Source organism: Protomyctophum bolini, assembly GCF_963924005.1.
Source record: "Protomyctophum bolini genome assembly, chromosome: 8".
NCBI lineage: Eukaryota > Metazoa > Chordata > Actinopteri > Myctophiformes > Myctophidae > Protomyctophum > Protomyctophum bolini.
The window spans coordinates 10,484,366-10,501,468 of record NC_137869.1 but is presented as its reverse complement, the minus strand read 5'-3'; the positions used below and the strand labels follow the sequence as shown (position 1 = coordinate 10,501,468).

At 42.6% G+C, this 17,103-nt stretch overlaps 1 protein-coding gene across 2 annotated transcripts in view; it reads left to right on the top strand.

Moving 5' to 3' along the window:
* Positions 1-3,630: 3,630 nt before the first annotated feature.
* nek7 (NIMA-related kinase 7) overlaps positions 3,631-17,103 on the top strand; it is an 84,282-nt gene continuing 70,809 nt past the window's right edge. For both annotated transcript variants that reach the window (XM_080770051.1, XM_080770050.1), the window contains exon 1: positions 3,631-3,943. The gene's annotated coding sequence lies outside the window, so the exon portion shown is untranslated. The remainder of the gene's footprint in view (positions 3,944-17,103) is intronic.

Genomic DNA, 17,103 nt, shown 5'->3' with positions numbered 1-17,103 from the left:
TCAAAGCAGAGTAAGCTGATCAGTTCTGCTTGCTCTCATTGTCCATGCAAGTCAATCTGCAATAGATCTCTCAATAAATCTCACAATAGCTCTCAAGAAGGAAATTATTATGAAATTGTACAGTGTGTTATGTGATGTGTATTGTGCATGCATGATTGAGAATAAAATATGTCTGCATCTACTGTACAGTATGTGGATTAATGTGTGTCTCCCTTTCTCTGTCTCTCTGACTGTCACACCGTTTGTCTTAATGTCTTATTGCATCATTCATAAAAAGCAGTTTTTCATTAAAAATGTCATTTTTACTTAAACTTAACCACAACCAACCACAATACTAACCTCAAAATCCCTTTCCATAGAATTAACCCTTGAGCCCTGACCCTAACTCCCAAATGAATTAACCCTTGAGCCCTGACCCTAACTCCTTAATGCAGGATCCTAAGTAACCCAACCTGAATGTTGCCTAATTCTAATAATATTGTTTTATGAAATGAATGAATGAATGAATGAATGAATCAATCAATCAATCAATCAATCAATCAATCAATCAATAAAATACCCATGGGGACCAGAATAATGCCCCCATGAGTTTGTTTATATTGACTGTATATACTTTCCCCATTTCCAACAGTTTTTGAGTGGTGCAGCTACAGCAATGTGCATGTGTAACACCAGCACAGAGCACAGTGCAGTACAGACTATGGTGTAGCACATGCACAGGTGCATGATGAGAGGCAGTACAGTACAGTACAGTACAGTACAGTACAGTACAGTACAGTACAGTACAGTACAGTACAGTACAGTACAGTACAGTACAGACTACATATTCCAACAGCCAATAGTCCGACAGCCAATAGTCCGACAACCAACAGTCCAATGGCGTAATTAGGCTTTATCAGCCATTGGTTCTTAGAACTACAATTCGACCGGCATTAGGCTGGTCTCACTCTAGCGCCACGCCACGCCATCCAGGTGGCCAGTGTACTGTACTGTACTGTGTCGGACTATGTAGTCTGTACTATACTGTACTGTACTGTGCTGTACCGTACTGAACCGTACCGTACTGTACCGTTCTGTGCTTTACTGTGCCATACTGTATTTTTACATTACTCCTCCAGATTCTGTACAAAAATCCCGCAAATCGTTCCACACTATCTCTAACAGACGACGTCACACTGATAAGCAACAGCATGAGCGCGCATAACGGCAGCAGAAGAACCCTGCCTCTCATAAGATGCAATGGAAAAGTTCTAACTGCACTCATAGTGTGATGACAATTGTATGAGAGTATAAATAAAAAGACAAAAAATAGAACCTGTTGATATAAACATGAGACATAGTGATGATGGTAACAATACTGTAATTGTGTTAATCACTGTAGTATGCATAAGAGGTCCCTGATACCAGTTACATGGATATACGATATTAATGACGGTCGACATAGTATAAATAAATAAATAAAAACACACTTTTCACATTGGCCTGTTATAGCGCCACCAACAGGTGGATTTTTGCAAAACACATTTTTGGAATTTTGGATCTGTCGTAATAACATAAACCAAGCTGCCATCATGCTGATTCTCTTTTCTCTCCTTCCTCCTTCCGATACACTGTGCAGACTGCATCCCTGTCCATTCAGGGCGACAGGCGGCATGGTGGAGAGGATGGGGGAGGTAGAAAACCGAAGAAATATATAATCAGTATAGGAAACATCTAGTCACTCTCTCGGAGGCCTGGCCATGCCTATTTTGTTTTCTGTTTTTTAATTTTAATTTTATTCATACTATGTCGACCGTCATTAATATCGTATATCCATGGAACTGGTATAATAAGGGACCTCTTATGTATACTAGTGATTAACACAATTACAGTATTGTTACCATCATCACTATGTCTCATGTTTATATCAACAGGTTCTATTTTTTTGTCTTTTTATTTATGGGCTAATCTCATACAATCAATCAACTCAATTGTCATCACACAGACAATCACTCTATGCAAATGGAACAGACTGTACGAACACTCAGACACTGACCCTGGTGCGGGAAGGGGGGGTGGGGGGGTTACATATGCATGTATATACAGGCATATAGAAAAATGGGGGGGGGGGGGGGGGAATTGTCTGAATGAGTGTGCTTATCAATAAACAGAATTTTTTGAACAAAATGCCTCAAATCATCCAATTGCCAACCAAGGCGTAAGAAGAAATGGCACCCATTTCACATTGGCCTATTATAGCGCCACCAGGCCAGCCCACAACCTGACCTGCCCTGGTGGAGACCTGTGCCCCGCACTTTATCAAGTTTACTATATTTTGACACTTTTGGCAATGTAAAAGTATGTTTTCTCATGCCAATAAAGTTCCTTTGAATTGAAAATTGAATTGAGTTTTATTCGTCTCTGGTTTTACTATAGGGCCAGTGATCAGGGAGGAGTTTTGCTCAGAACGAGTTATTCTGGTTGCCATTTTCCTGCCTACCAGTAGGCTAGTAGGCCTACTTCTACTTGTCCCCACAAAGATCGTAAAACAACATTCACGCACGTGCACGGACACACGCACACGCACACACCCACACACACACACACACACACACACACACACACAAGCGTAAGCAAGTTAACATTTGAATGTATCCATTTGTAGCTCTGACTCTCAGAGTTAAAGTTACACTCATGATATGATTGTGTAATAAAGCACATTTGATTAGACGTTCATGATAATTACAACTACGGCAAGGACGTTGGGGAGGATGAGGTCCGGGGGATTGATTGATTGATTGAAGTATTTATTAACAGTTTGCAGAATTACAGAACATTTCGAGCACAACTCAATACAAAAACTGTTAACTGTGGACGACACCATAAAGGGCCCAATAGGGCATCATGTTTTTTTTCTTTCCTTTCTCCCAGTTAATAAGGGAAAATTTGCAAAATGTGTGGCAAATCTGGAGAAAAAATATGCTTACCACTAGCTTTCTTCACAGATGTGTTCATAAAGGTGTCTACAATCACACATTTGTTCCAACCCAACTACCTTTGGAAACTTTGTGACAGCTGCTGAAAGTTGGCGTACCAATCAAAATTCAAATTTTCATTATACTTTAAGTAGCATGTCAAACTCACATGATTCTGAATCCATTGTAAACATTCCTTTGCCTAAAAATGCCCATAGCCGTCATCACAAATGTGAGGAGGTCAGCATATTTGTGTGGCTATGGCCGAATTTAGCACAAGGAGTATTTTCGTGCAAAACTAATGCTTGGAATGGATTCAGCATCATGAAACCCCCCTAGTTTGACATGCTACTTAAAGCATAATGATTATTTTTTTTTAATTTTGCCTTATAGGCTATTGGTTGTTAATGGTACCCCAACTTTCAGCAGCTGTCACAAAGTTTCCCAAGGGAGTTGGGTTGGAACAAATTTATATGTTATAGTAGACACCTTTATGGACACATTTTGTGAAGAAAGCTAGTTGTAAGCATTTTTTTGCAGATTTGCCACACATTTAGCTAATTTTCTCTAACTAAGTCTTGAATCCCGCGGTATTTGACAGCTCCCCTCCACTCTTTGACATTTGCCCCTCCTCTCTCCGCTCTGCTCCGGGAATGCTGGGTTGTTTACATTACTGGCACACGGGTCAGGAATGGTGAGGGGCCGAGTGAGACTCTCTGCTGAACACGTAGCTACAACTCACCTCCACTCTTCCACAAACAGAGCATATCCTCTCCCCAAAACTTGTAGTGCTCGAGGCAACAGTGCCACGCAAGACAGGCCCGTGAGAGAGAGGGAGAGTCCGCATCGGCGCGACCTTGGAAAGAAAAGGGAAAGTCAAAGCAAAGACAACCGCCATCGTCATCTTCAGCAGCGGCAGCACCGCCGTGTGAAGAACCGTCTCAAAGTGAAGAAGGAATAGCTGTTTAGCAACACAGACCCACTTCCTGGTAAGTAACGAACCAGCGTTAGCTTTTATACGGTGAAGTTTAGTTTAGCAAGAACATAAGAGCCCACTGGTGACTAGTGGCTTGTTAAGTCTGCCTGTCGTGGGGTTCCCATGTGTTTGACCCGGGGGGGCACACGGGGCTTTAGACGGTGGAGACGTATAAAACACTAAAGTGTACGTATTGGTTTCCCTGGCGCCTGGTCGAAAACAAAGTTTCTGCCAAGTTGGCGTGCTAGCTTAGCATGGGTTAGCCCAACTAGCATGCCGGGCTAATTTAAGCTAACTTTTAGCACCGCGAATCTGCATAGTTAGTGTCTCTCTGTCAGTGTGTAATTTAAGGCATTACACGTATAATTAGCAAATCACAACTACCTTTACGACTTCGTGCGAAGTTATGCAAACCATGACGTGGATTTTGTATTTTCGTGTAACGGTGTACTGTAAACCACAAGTTGCCTAATGTCAGTAAAGGTGGCGATACCAAACTTAGACCGAGTCACCGAGAGCAACATGTGACAGCATGTGATGATATTGATCATCCAAATCAGGGCAACGGCAGTGCTCCGCCGTTGGTATTTATTTATACAGTATCACGAGCGTGTCTCGCTCGTGAATGATAAAAAGATTTAAAACTTTTTTTTTTTTAATGTGTTGACCTCGTTTGTCGAGCGACACTACACTGGCACAATGAAGTACATGGAGTGAATTTGCCTTTCCACTGCTATGGTCGCAGACACCACAAGATTGAACTTTCTGAAATTTGCTGTTAAAGCTGCAATCCGTTTGTTTTATGTAGTAGTCGTACGGATGATTCGAACCCTTGTTTCCTTAGTAAGTTAGTATGTCAACGAGCAAGTGTCCTACCCGTCACCCGTGTCCAAATTTCCCAATGATCGTTTAGGGAAATCACCTATGCTCTACTGCAGATGTACGGGTTAGTTTGTAATATCAACAAACTCGCCCGTACAGATTGGATCAAATCACGTTTTATCCGTATACATTTGTTCCGGATTTCAGCTTTACGTTTTTCTTTTTTCTTTTCTGAAGTTATAGTCTCATGCGTACAGCCTGCAGTTACACTGCTTGCTGCAGTGCTGTATGCGCTAGCCCTAGAACGGTTGTTGTTGCGAATGCAATGAGCACTTACTATGAGACCTAGCAGATCCTGTCTGTCTGTCTGTTTGTGTGTCTGTCCCACTTTTGTGCCCATATTGTGATTTGTTTGTGATTGATGCAACACACTTCATATTTGGACGTGCTTTGGGGACTCCTTATATGGCTATGGCTGAGTCATGGTGACATGAGTGTGATGGCATGGTCCAAGATCTGCGTTTGCACGTCTTACTTGTTACATACAGTATGTACAGTATTTCACATACATGAGCCATAGATCACATCCATGATTTCTGGTAGAACTTGTGAATGTGCGGAATAAATGTGATAAATGCTCCGTTTGTACTCGCCCATTAAATAATTCCAAAGACGTGGTGTGAAAAATGGTCCTCTAGTTTTATATCCATGTGAAAGTTCTGGCACAAAACGCGTATTTAGTGAATTATCTCCACTTTTTCAAGAGATGCACACGGACGCCTTTCTCTCCGGCGAGGGGGGCCGGAAAGATCGATGAACTGATTTTACAAATACGTCCTGTTTACCGCAGACGTCATCACCAATTGACCAGGGAAACACAAAAGTTTGCGGTCACACAATTGGCAGGTGCTTTGCGATAGGTGCTGGGTAATTAATCACACCACCTGCCAATTGTGTGACTGCAAACTTTTGTGTTTCCCTGGTCAATTGGTGATGACGACTGCGGTAAACAGGACGTATTTGTAAAATCAGTTCATCGATCTTCCTGGCCCCTCCCCCTCGCCAGAACTTTCACATGGATATAAAACTAGAGGACCATATTTCAGTCCACGTCTTTGGAATTATTTAATGGGTGAGTACAAACGGAGCATTTATCACATTTATGCCGCACATGTTCATATCTATCAGGAAACGGTGCAAGCTATCTATGCCTCTGATACATGAACATTTACGAAGTATAATTAAATGATCACAGGCATTCTAGGTCTATGTATGCGCATGCCTGTTTCTGTTGTTTGAGTTGTCTGTGTTCATACTGCCCACCACCAATTTAGCTCTGAAATTTACACTAATGGTTTCTGTTTCCCAACAACGTCTTGCGTCTTGTTTTTCTGGCAAACAAAACGTCCCTCTGTTGCTTGCTGTGCTGATGATTCATTACAAATCCTGTTTTTGTTTAAAAAAAAAGTAAACTAGTTTCTCTTCTCATTTTCAACATGTAGACATGTTGAAATACTAGAATAAAAGGCATTAACTTCGTTTTATTTGCCATTTGCAATAACAGTGAAATGTATTCTTACAATCTCTACTACCTGGAGAAAGCTATGTCTTGAATCACATGCTGTCTACTCTGATTCAAAATTAGCTTAGGTTTTGCTTTTATTATAAAAAAGAACCAATGTTTGTTCTGAATAGATGTAAAATATCTGGGGAATGGGTATTTCTGTGGGAAAATAACTAACGATGAGCCATCATAACTATCCAATAAAGTTTGAAACTTTATTGGATGGTTATGATGGCTCATCATTAGTTATCATCATGGGAAGCAATGGCACAACACCTGTCATGGTTGGGTCATGCACACAACACCTGTCGTAGTCATGGTTGGGTCATGCACACAACACCTGTCCTAGTCATGGTTGGGTCATGCACACAACACTTGTCCTAGTCATGGTTGGGTCGTGCACACAACACCTGTCCTAGTCATGGTTGGGTCGTGCACACAACACTTGTCCTAGTCATGGTTGGGTCATGCACACAACACTTGTCCTAGTCATGGTTGGGTCATGCACACAACACCTGTCATGGTTGGGTCGTGCACACAACACCTGTCCTAGTCATGGTTGGGTCATGCACACAATGGAAAGCGGAGTTTATGCCTTGTTGCGTTTGCATATTAATATTACAAGTGCCATTTTGGTCAGGCGGAGACGATACAGACAAGTGAGCGAAAGCAGACACACCTTGTTGACTTAATTATTACTCATCTCTGTTGCCACATTCGATGAACCATCAAAGACAACAGGCATCACTCTGCCATATAATATCATCAGGTGATGGAGATGAACACTGGCTGGCTATGTGAAGTTGAATATCAAGGAATGTGTCATAAACCTGATCATCAGCAAACCACTGCCAAATGTGTGCAACAAACATGCTTGGAAAGTGTCGATCTCTGATGTGATGGGGAAGCTCTCTGCCAATGTCCCATGCTTACATTTTTTACCAGGTTAGCTCTTAGCTGTGGAATGTCTGTCTGGTACATTTCACCAATTCAAAGGCAAAAGGTTATTTTGCATTGTTGTAATGTATGAAATCAGGATTGGTACGTCGGTTAGATAATGGCAAAGGTTCTACTCCTTAATTATCCCGTTTCAAGTTATTTTACTTGATACTGGCGTAAAATAACTACTAACTAAATAATGAAGGGACCCTAGAGGCTGCAAATCAGTTTCACAGAAACATATTTTTATATTTCAACTACGCCTAGAAATCATCTATGCTCTACATAGAAATATAGGCTCTATGCCTCTGCACTTGTATTAATGGTAGCATTGTTACTACAAATGTATTCAATTTAACGCCGTTCTAACTTAAAATGTCAGTCACCGGTATTGGAGGTTCTGCTGCACCTCTGTTGTGCAAGTTGTGATTTAGCACTGTGGAATTTACCAAATGCCTCCATACTGAGAGTGTTTCCTGTTTTAGCCCTGGAGGACGCAACTACACTGGATTAAAGATTAGATGAGACATTTGTCATCCGACCACTTTAATAGTCATCTTGCCCTGGGGTTTTTATGTGGAACAAAAAAAATGTTCACATTTCTCTTCCTCTCTCTCTCATATAGCCTTCTATATTTGATGGATGATGCTTCCTGAGGCAATTTTTGAGCTACATTAAACTGTCTTTTGCATGAGGTCAAAGATCTTTGCCCAGTATTCTACAGAATTATGCAGGCAAAAGTATAATGTGGAGTCCCTCAACCTAGGCGTAGTTATTCTTCATAATAAATGTATGTATAGGCTATGCTTTCCAGGATTCGATTGGTTGGAGTTTACGATAAGGTCTTTCATTTTCATTTGGCAGTGAGAGTGGGTAGTCTTCAGCAGCCTTTACAGCCCAAACAGTCAGGCTGTCAATATTTTTTCATATCCATCTCCGTTTTATCTCATGAAGGGTCACTGATGTTTCAAGGATTCAAATATCCTTGGAGGATGCCTTGCGGCTCTCCATGTCACGTGAAAAAGGCTCAATTTCACTCAGGCATTGATCTCTTTTCTCATCGGGCTATGTCGTGCTCTGAGGGGAAACAGACTACAAAGGCATGCAAACGAAAAAATTACTGACCTGCGACCCCTTTTCAAGTGTATGAAGCGCTTTCACTGCCCTGAGGTCAGCCTAAGCCACGACCACACAATATCAGCTGTTTGCTTCACTCTGAAGGCATCTGGGGAGACAAAGTATATATTATTTGATTTGACCTATTTTACTATATTTTTCACTGTTGTGGTCTTGATCTACAGGTAGCTTTTGTGGTGAATTCAACTGTATTTCACCAGATCAGCTATTATTGTATTTTTGAGGGGTGCTAGCCCCTCCTATATACAGATTTAAGGTTTGTCTTCTCTAGACAAACATTAAATGCCATTAAAACTCTTTCAGCGCCACCTGGTGGTCACCAGTTTAGGCTTTGGTTGCCAATTCGCCCATTATAAAAAAGAAAGAAAATGTAATTCTATGTCATCACCTGTACACCAGATTAGAGGATTTTTTTCAAAATATGGATAGAAAATGTTCAAATGTTCAAAAGAACACGTCTTAACGACCATGGCATCCGGTCCATAAATGGCAATAAAACGTCTTGTCGTTTATGGCTCTTAAACATAAAAGGACGGGAGATTTATTGATATCAAAACCGATCGCATCGCTCCACAGGCTGGGAGCGTCTGTTCTTGGGAAACATTCAATGTCATTTCCGGTTGGGACGTCATCGAAAATGTTCCCCCCATTTTAGCGGATGAGACCGAAAATCTTAAAACGTGAATAACTCTTGATCTAAATCAATCCGTCCAATTCTAAGCAAAGATTATGTTTTAGACGGCCCATCGCGGGCCCGTCACTAGTCGCGTTAGAATTAATCATACCTCCTGTTGTTGTCGATTGCCTCGGGAGTGTCTTGGCTACAACTTATTTCAGCTACTTTTCTAAATGTGCTCCGTTGCCGCAAATCGCTGGGTGCTCTGATTTAATGTTCCTAAATACCCCCGGGCGTTCGTGGGGATAACAATGAACAGAGTTTAATGTTTGTTCTGTCTGTCACTGAGCAAATCGGCATATGATATTTATATTATTAATTAATATTAATATATATATTATGTTATTATGATATCGTGATGATGTAAGATGATAATTGTTGATAAAGCACCCCTCACTTCACACGGGTGTGATTATTTTTGCCATGTAATTGGATAGTATTGATTTAAAAATCTTTTAATGAAAGCCTTGAAAGGATATGAGAAAACACAAATTGGACACAAATAAAAAACCTTTAAGCTTGAATAATTGAATGGCCAACATGATGTAGTTGGGGTCATTAATAGGGATGCTCCGATCAGGTTTTTTGGGGCCGATCACCGATTGTTTTTCTCATGATCGGCCAATACCGATAGGTCCGATACCGATACTGATCTTGTGAAATGTTGCAAATTTAAATTTTCCCCAAATGATTATATGTCAAAACCCACGTCAAAACTGTTCCTGTGTGTGGGGAGGAAGGGGAGAATGTTTAGGCCTGTCACAAAAATGCAAAATGATATACTATATATCTGACATTTACACCACTTAATGGTGTAAAAGATCAGTTTCTCCAGATAGGGTAAATGCCGATTACCGATCAGAGTGATTATTGGCCGTTCATCGATCGCTGGCCGATTATCGGAGCATCTCTAGTCATTAAGATTGTTTACAGAGGGAGGCATGGTGGCACATGGTGTCTCGAGTTCGATTCCTGTGGTGGGGGCGTGTTCTCTCCTCCATTTCATCAGTGCCTATACTAGGTTGGGTTGACGAAAGGGCCTTTCTGTGTGTAGTTTGCATGTTCTCCCCATGTACCCTCACAAAAAACATGCACTAATCCTTTTCTATACTGCCTCCCCCTGGTCAGCCGGGGAACCTGATGGATGGGAAAGGAACTGGTTGGAATAATGTGTTCCTTCCACGCACTGCGTCCTTCAGGGGAAAAAAGATTGTTTACAGAGGAAATGAGAGCTGATTGTTAGGATACGAAAAAGCTCCTCAGTCCTTTTAAAATGAAAGAGCTCATTTTAATGGTTGACTGAGGTTAAGCTCATAACCTCCTTCATTTTGATGTTGTGAAATACATGAATGTGTGGTATATCAAGTACATGGCATGATGGCACCACTACAGATTAAAGCTAACATGAATACCTACTGTAGGAAAGGTGTTGGGTCTACTATCTAGGATAGCAGTTATATTACACCTTCTGGTGTTTGAGTGGGCCTTGCACATTAACTGCATTTCATGAGTTCAGTAAATAGTCTAGAACTCTAGATAAAGGGCATGTTAATGCTGCTGTTCTGTGCTTTTGATACCTGTGATGCCTGTGTTGGCAGTTTGGCTGTTGAAGCTGTTTGTGAGCTCTGCCCATTTGCTACACTCTGACTTTACTATGCCCATAGCGTCTAGCTTTTCCCATAGGCCACTGTATGTTATAGGCAAGACCCGGTATGCATTACATAGGCCTTACCATCTAAATAGCACTACTAATAGTAATACTAAAGCCAAGTAGCACTTGGCACATTGTGAACTGTGCTGGAAGGATCGCTCATGAAGCAGTAACTGCTTTTATCTGAGATCCCATGGTCCCCTCTCCCAAACATCTCTTTTGATTATCTGAATACAAAACTGCAACCCCCCCCAGAGGATTAAAAAAAATCACTTTCATAGAATAATTACAAGATGCTATATGCCACTGTAAACACCACATCAGTGACAGCGACAGTATGTATTTGTCATGAGATGAGACAAAAGCAGAGTGAATTTGCACTTGGGAACAGCAGTGTGTGTGTGTGTGCCCCCCCCCCCCCCCCCCACACACACACACACACACACACACACACACAACGACATCTCGTTGCTTGCTGACTGTGCTATGGGCGTTTGTTCCAACTTCACCACAAATTAGTCTTAATGTTTCACACGGGATTTGCAGCTGAAGAGAGTGGATCTGTGTGAGAGGATCTTGTTTTGAAAGACTCTGAACATTTCACCCACTCCCCTCTAAAGTCCCTTATCCCTCCTCCCTTTCTCCCTCTCCCCTTCGTTTGCCTTTAATTCTGTCTTCTTTGTTCCAACTTGTTCAGATTTTGAGGGACCATGTTTGTGCTCTGAGTCACAGCAGTCTCCCTTGGTCTTTTGGTTTGGCTCGGGGCTTTGAGGCTGTGGTCAAGGCCTGGGGGCATGAGGAAAGGATGAGGAAGTCACGAGAGGCTCCCCTCATCTCCTCCAAGACCCCCTCGCCCCCCCGCCCCCTTCCTCCCACTCTGCTGCCACCTCCATGCCACCCAGCCCTCCTGTCCTATCACTGTTCTCTTGTTCCTCCATCACTGTCTCCAGTCCATCCCTCTATTCAATTTAAATCAATCTTTTGTCTTCCCCCTTTTGTCTTACCCAACCTTGCACGTCCTTAGTCACTCCGTCTAGTCCAGTCCAGTACCCCCCCCCCCCCCCTCCACATCTTTCGTATTCTGTCCTTGGGTGGGAGGGGGGTGGAGGGTTGGAGGACCCCATACTGAGGCCGCCTCCTCCTCCTAACCCACCCTGGCCCACTGTCAATGGGAGGCAGGCAGCCCCGGCTCCCTCAGAGCAGCAGGAAGCAGCAACAGCAGGGGTAGGCCTGTATGGCGCTGCTGGCTGGCTCCGTCAGAAGTCCTGCCAAGCTGGGGCCAAGAGACCTTTGCCAATGTGGTGCGGTAGTGGGGCACTGAATAAAAATATTTTACAGATGTCTGAAGGCAGGCAGTGGGAGCCAGCAGCAGCACAGTTAGGTCTGGAGAGAGTGTGTGTGTGTGTGTGTGTCTTTTACAGGAGCATTTACAGGAGCGTTTGGGTTGAGGAAGGAGTAGGCTTTTTTGCACAATGAAAATAAGCAAGGTTTAATTCAGCAGTGGTGAGGAGTATAGGCATTTATGATTGCTGGTGTTTTTGGCTGGTGGAGGGAGCTGGGCTGGCCTATGCTGGGGTCACCAGTAGGGATGAGGAAGGGGGTGCAGGGATATTGGTGCATTTAGAGAACCCTGTGCCACTATATACTGCATGAGCGCTGGGAGGGCATACAGCCAGCTCTGGCTTGACAGTTTAACAGCGAATAGCCGAATACTTAACATTGCATCACGCGGCGGAGGGTCGACTGTAAACAGCAGCCGACAAGCGGCACAGCCTGGTTGTTGTCGGGCCTTAGTTGTGAGGCCCTCCTAGAAAACAATGCACGAGCAGGCAGCACATATTGAAGTTCTGGTTTCAGAGGAACGCAGATGGCATGGGCTTGTGGTGTCGCGGACGGTGTACAAAAAAGAGAAAACACCAGGATTCCCTGATGAAAGCATCTCCCGTTCACTTTGAACAGCGAGTCTGTCACAGTTGGTGTGTGCTGCGTGGCTCCGGGTCAAACTGTGGTACGCAACTCCTGGATTTTTGTGCTTTTAAAGATTTTCATGTTCAGATCGTCTGAGGGAAAAATAGCGCGAGCGAGGGAGGGAGAATTCAAGTCTCATTAATATTAATATTCTAATGTAGGGAGGCAAGAAAGGCCTCTCTGGTTTAGCTCTCTCCCTCCCCTGTTGTGGAGCTAATCAGTCTCCTCTCTCTGACTCACTCTCTTTCTCTGCCTGCAGATTAAGCAACTGGTACTTGAATTTACAGAGAGCTGTTGCAGTAGCTATACCTACATTTATATTCAGTGTTTTGGATAAAATTGCTGCCAGCATCTGGCACATTTGTAACCTTTGTTGTGCAGCGCAGAGCAAACTGTTAAGTGGTGATGGATAAAAGTTGTGAGGGTTGATGTTTGAGCTAGGCCGACTTATAACGGTGACTAAAATGGATCAAATTAATGAAGTTTGGATTTTTGTGCATCCTACTGCTGTCCAAAGGTGTGACATGATTACCAAGCATGAGTTGTCATTCAAGAGGCCAAATTAGCTTGTCAAAGTGAACTTGGTCAAGCCAGCTTTACCAGAGAGGACATCAGAAACATCAAATCTAAAACCCACTGCTAGCAAAACACTGCCTAGGACACTTAAAACTTAAAAGTAGTGGGCATCTAAAAATCCAAAATCCTTATGTATGAAAGAAAAGCACTAAGAAAGTCTATTATCATTATAATTGACAAATCATTTGGCAGTTGACAGTGGTATGCTTTTGTTAGCACGTCTTCCGGCCTCCCCATAAAGGAGAGAAGTATCAAGAAACTACTAAAACTACTACACCATTTTAAAACACTCTTCACTGCTGCCCTAGGAGTCACTAGCTAATTGTCGACTCATAGAAGATAATGATTAATTTATTCCCCCTCGGTGGAACGTAAAGGGCATAAAATGCTAACCTGTGTACTACGAGTAAATAGGATTAACATAATTTGAAGTTCGTTCGATAGTGCAAATTAGTTTTGGACGACATGGGGAAATTCTATAAGTCAACGCTGAATTAATTAAGCCGAGGTTAAGTGTCTCTTCAAACATGACACAGTCACCCCCTTTGACCGCCAGTGTTATTTTAGATGGGTAACTGTTACAGTAGGTTTTCAAGCATCAAACAGAAACCTATGGCATTAATGGTGCTTCCTGCTGCCTTTAATTACACTGCTGGATTGCTCCTCATCTACAAAAACACCCGCTGCTCTCTGTACTATAAAACATTAGTCTCTTTTCAGTAGCACTGGCTCTGTGCCTCTGGGGAGGGGTATAGATGACAGAACATGAAGCTTATGCAGTGCGGGGTGAGTAGAGGAGAGATGGAAGAGGGAGAGAGAGAAGAGAGAGAAGAAAAAATGTGGTGATGAGATGCGAAGAGAAAGGGCAGTGGCTTTGAGGTTATTATTCTGTGAGGTTGGGGTTAGGCATAGATTTTGTGAGGTTAAGTTTAGGGTTAGTTTTTGTGAGGTTAAGGTTAGGGTTAGGTTTAGGCATATGTATGCCCATGAGATGGAAAGCTCTGGGGAAAAGACTTCCGACTCCCGACTCCCGAGCACTGCGAGGCTTTTTAGTATGGCTGGAGGTTTCCGGCTAACTTTCCGCTGCTATTGTGTAACTCCTTTTTTCAAAGGGGGCCAACTACATAATACCTTCGGATTTAAACGATTCTATTTAAATATCATCAATAATAAATATGAATGGTCTTTTGTCAGGTGTGTGTTGTAAACAAGCCTTAGCCTTTTTTCAGCCTTATGTCACATACCAAATGTAACCAAGCAAAGTAAAGAAAAATAAAGGAACAAATATACTTTGAGAAATGCCCATTAATGTATAAATGTCCCATACTGTTGGGTGGGCCGTTCATAATACATATAAAATTCTCCCCAGGCCCTGTGGGCATTTGGCCCACACATGTGGCAGAGACAGGGCCACCCAGGCCTGGGGTACCCCTTCATTTATGAGCTGTGCGAATGTTCCATCACTTTTAACAAAGTTGACGAACTTCAGGCAAATGTCCAGTTCAAGGCGAGCCTTCCCGCGTCCGAAACGGTCGAGAAATGACAGAGTTACCGCGTTGCAGGAACTTGCAGCTTTCCGTTTTCGGACACAGGGACACAGCTGCGTAATGGAGCGGAGGCACCGCTTAAAAACGGTGTAATACAATCCTAATATTTGTTTTGATGTTTTGTCAATTACAAAATGTTAGATTTAATTAAAAGTTTATTATTCCCCCAAAAAAATAAACAATAATGTAACGCTAGCCTCACATTGTAACCAGCCTCACATTTGAGCACATAGTACAGTAGGTTAGTCACTAACTAACCGTTAGTGGCACCCATAACACTGATATGTTGGGGCTCTTAAATACATGAACCCTAGCGTTCCTTTAGACTAGAAGGTTTTGACGTGTGAAGGTCAATGGTGTTTTGTCAGTCCTTTTCTCCTCCACTGGATCGCCCGAGGGTGCGTCCTCTCACCTCTTTTATTTGTCCTCCTGTACACTGTGTGCCAAAACCAATATGTGAGGCATCATATTATCAAGTTCGTGGACAATTCTGTCATCTTGTCTCTTCTCAACAGTGATGACCTTGATCGTGGCCCTGTAGTGATGGACTAAGTATTCAAATTGTCTTCGGATACCAAAACTAAGGAGCTTGTAACTCTTTACGGCAGTACGAATAACATGACAGAGTAATCGACAACACATGTTCAGCTCAGTTCAGCTCTATTGTCTGATTGTCTTAGAATACAATGAAATACTTATTCCCTGGCTCTAATTCATTAACACCAAGCACACTAAAACCAACAAACAAGAAATGATCAAATGAACAATGTGCTGTCTCTGTTGTGTCCGCACTGGTGTCAGACTGTAACTATACTATATACTCATAACTGCTGATCATTACAGCTCGGCCCCTAATACCTCTGTATAACCAGGGCATTCATACAGGTCACACAGATTGGCAGCCATATATTTGTTTATATATTATTCAATATAGCCTCTTTTATTTTTTACTCTCGTGCTATGGTGTTCTACAAGCTCAAGGGATATTATCGCCCTTCACCCCCCCCCCAAGATTTTAAAAGCTGATTGATTTTTAATCATTCAAATTTGTCTTACATTTGGTGTGACAAACTAAGAATACATATTATTGCAACTGTGCACAAACTTTGTCCTACACAAACATTATATTCCCATTGACAATGAGTGTAGAATTTTACGTCATAATGATGTACAATGATAAGAGTGATATTTATTTAGTTAGGACCTTCAGTTAGGAATAAATTAATTAAATTGATGATGGATGGCTGAAAAGGAGAGCGAGGAAGAGGAGACGCAAAGAGGAAAGAGTGATGGGGAATGGAGGAGACGAGGGGGTGTGGGTGAAGAGACGAGGAAGGGTTGGTGAAAAGTGCACTGTCTTGTCTGTCACATAACATGCAAAAGCAGAGATGTTTCGATGAATTTGATTTGTTATTAACTTTAACCGACTAATTTCTTAACGGTGATTATTCGATTAACAATGAACTATTAACATCTCTAGTAGGGGACCCTGAGTATTTGGCTTGCCTTGAGGTCCTAAAAAAGCCTTTTGTCTGTGGACACACTGACATGAGAGTGACCCCCATCTGGAACCTGAAAACTATAGGATATATCAGAGAAGACTGGAAGAAAAGGGAAGGGAGTGATACGAAGTACAATGTACAGGTAGGCCTGGCAGGTATACAGTATACTCCTCACTTATTGAGGAAAGGGGAGGAGTTCAGGTGGAAAGCTAGTATGGGTGCAGCGCTGGAGCTGTGATACAGTTAACCATGGCAGATAAGTCGAGGAGTTATGTGTGAAGGAGGATTTGAGTTTGGTTTTGCCTTTGCGATTGATCAAGGTGTTACCTGAAGGAGTGAACCAGGGAAAAAGAGTGAGAGGAAAGAAGGGTGAATATTCTTATAGTTTGAAGGTGTTGTTATAATTTTTGGAGCTGGCTTAGCCCATTGTGACTAGTGTTTTGTGTGGAGTTTTGGCGATATTTTGTTGGAGGGCAGAACATTGGAGCTGTATGGATGTCATGGTGAAGTGGGGTTGACATTGCTCCTGAGCTGAAAAGGGAAATCCCTGCAGGCATGGTGGGGAGAGGAGAAGACAGGAGGCAAGGAAGTGGAGGGGTGTGTGTGTGTGTGTGTGTGTGTGTGTGTGTGTGTGTGTGTGTGTGTGTGTGAAGAGGGCAAGACTGGCGTTGTGCAATCCCTTTGGGCCAGTGTTGCCTCCGATTGTCCGCTACGCATGTCACACACACACACACACACACACACACACACACACACACACACACACACACTCGTATAAAGAAGGATGAGCG